The 2421-nt window shown below is 34.2% G+C and overlaps 1 long non-coding RNA gene across 1 annotated transcript; it reads right to left on the bottom strand.

Annotated features, from left to right (window-relative positions):
- Window positions 1–56: 56 nt before the first annotated feature.
- On the bottom strand, window positions 57–1773 carry LOC105310745. The gene is made up of 2 exons (XR_897547.2): window positions 1406–1773; window positions 57–1325 (listed from the first exon to the last, which is right to left on the bottom strand). It is a non-coding gene; the product is annotated as an uncharacterized LOC105310745 (long non-coding RNA).
- Between the last annotated feature and the right edge of the window lie 648 nt (window positions 1774–2421).

Genomic DNA, 2421 nt, shown 5'->3' with positions numbered 1-2421 from the left:
TCAGGCCTTGCCAACGTAAGAGGCCCGCCCACAATGGACATTTTGCCACACGTGAAGCCTTTTAAAATGTCAGATTTATTAAGGTAATTTACATACAAGTACAATTGAATGAGTTTTGACAAATGCAGTCTTGAAACCATCACCAGCCTAGATAAAATATTTTCATCAAAAATCCATTAGGCCCCATTTGCTGCCAATCTCCTCGCCCCAGCCCCAGGCACACAGAAAGTAATCAATGGATAGTTCTAAAGTCAACTAGAATTCAGTCCAGATACATTTAATACACCAAACAAAATACACCAGGGAAAAAAAGTCTATAAGGCAATTCTCAGTGTGTAGTTTGTGACCTTGTAGCACAATTACTGGGAACGTTTAAACATTTGTTTGACAAATGCTAGGCCTTTTCACTTTCTTGGTTGAATTTAACATCATGGAATAAATTCCATCTTTATCCTTTAAGGGAATAAGTCCCAAATAAGGCTACTTATACTAGAGAAATTATTTTTGCACAAACGTACTCCTTGAGCCCTATCACAGATCTGAAACTTGCAAGATTCTTGTAAAATATTTCCTAAAGAAACATCATCCTATAATAATGCATCTTACAAAGCCCACACAACTTTGAGTACATTAACCTTCTGAAAGTGTTAGTTTTTGCTAACAAAAATGACAAATATAGAAAATTTGTTCTCCTCCCCTGGGGTTCAGCTCTTGAGCTCAAGTTAGAATACCAAATTAAATTTGGCATCCCCCAAAATATCTTGCCACCTACCGTATTTGGAGTACTTTTTATAGTTATATCTAATGTATTTATATCTGGCTGCTCTAGACTAAAAAAATAAACACATTTTACACAAAAGGTAGCATTAGCTGAGAATTCCCTAGGATACTTGCAATAAGTCAAGGTCCAAATGAAGGCACTGTCCTGTGATGTTTGAAATGCAAATAACTTTATTTAAATTGAAAACAATTCTTAAAACTGCATTAATGGTCTTTAAAAATCCTAAGGAGTTTCTAGATAAGGCAGAAGTAGTTCTAGATTAATAAGACCAGGTTTGACTTGGGACTTTATCCTTTAAACAAATTATAGAGAATGGACAAAAATATAGATTATTTACAGAAAACATTATCTACATGTATACTCAGAGGTACACATTTGGTGACAGAAGAGACTTAAGGACATGCTGGAATCTCTGAAGCAGTTCTCAAAGAGCTTAGTTTTATTTTCTTGAATTTTAAGAATGCCTAAGATCCTTCTTCATCCTCGATCTTGGGCGCCAGATAGTACTTTAAATGTCCCATATCGGCAATTTTATACTCTACAACTGAAAGACAGGAACACAGTTACTGAGAAGTACCACATATACTACCTACAAAACAATATTCAAGAAATTTATTATCTTACCAAGGGGAACATCTGCAGACATACTGAGTGTTACTGTAGGAGACAGTGGAGTAGCTTTTGTAAAGAAGTTCAGATATCTCAGTGCAAAAGTTAGCTGAACTGGCTCATTCATCTCTATGGTAACCTAAGGGAGAAAACAAAGGATTTGGAAAATTGAAAAACATCAAGAAAAGTTGCAACCCATTAGTTTATAATATCAATTAGAAAAAAACCTTTCATTTTTTTGGAGGTTGCTATGAAACTAATTTTGAAGACAGGTTAACAAAGCAAAAGAATCAGGTATTTAGCCTGCCCTTCCCCATATGAACTGAATCTCAGGTAATCAAGTTATGTGATGAGAGCTTCTCTTTAAAGGAATGTTTCTAATAAACCAGCTAACGAATGAAATGTTAACATATTAGAACTCTGTAAACCCTAATGACTTCATTAAGTCATTAATGAATCTAAACAATAATTGTGTGCCAGTATTACAAAAAGGCATCCAGACACCTCATGAGTCCTACTAGAGGTACCCACCACCATCTATTAAGTATTCTTGTTCTCCCACTCCACAACAGATATCCTGAATATCATCAAGCATATAGAGCTATAGCTACTAGTTTATAGGAAATACAGGGTAGAGGAACCTGTTGACATAAGGGGTGCAAATGGCAAATTCTGTATTCTGGGAAACTCAACGACAACTAAATGACCTACCTAGTTTCTTCAACAAATGAAATTATAATGGAGGGAAAAAAAGAAATTGAAAAGAGAACCAATGAACTGAAAGAACTTTAAGGGACATATCAATCAACTACAATGCAATGTATAACCTTAAAATTTTAATTCAAACAGTTCTGAAATGACCAAGGAAAGAGGAACACTAAAAAAATTCCTTAATATTGAATAATTTTCTTAGATGTGGTAAAAGTTTAATGCTTATGAGATTTTTTAAAAATCAAAGTTGCAAGGGACTGAAATGTAATTTAGGACAGATAAAATTCAGAATTATCTCCTAGGTTTTTGTTATTAATATA

The sequence above is a fragment of the Pteropus vampyrus genome, unplaced genomic scaffold (assembly GCF_000151845.1).
Source record: "Pteropus vampyrus isolate Shadow unplaced genomic scaffold, Pvam_2.0 Scaffold10561, whole genome shotgun sequence".
Lineage (NCBI taxonomy): Eukaryota > Metazoa > Chordata > Mammalia > Chiroptera > Pteropodidae > Pteropus > Pteropus vampyrus.
Note: the sequence above shows the minus strand (reverse complement) of the source record. Positions and strands in the feature narration are given on the sequence as shown.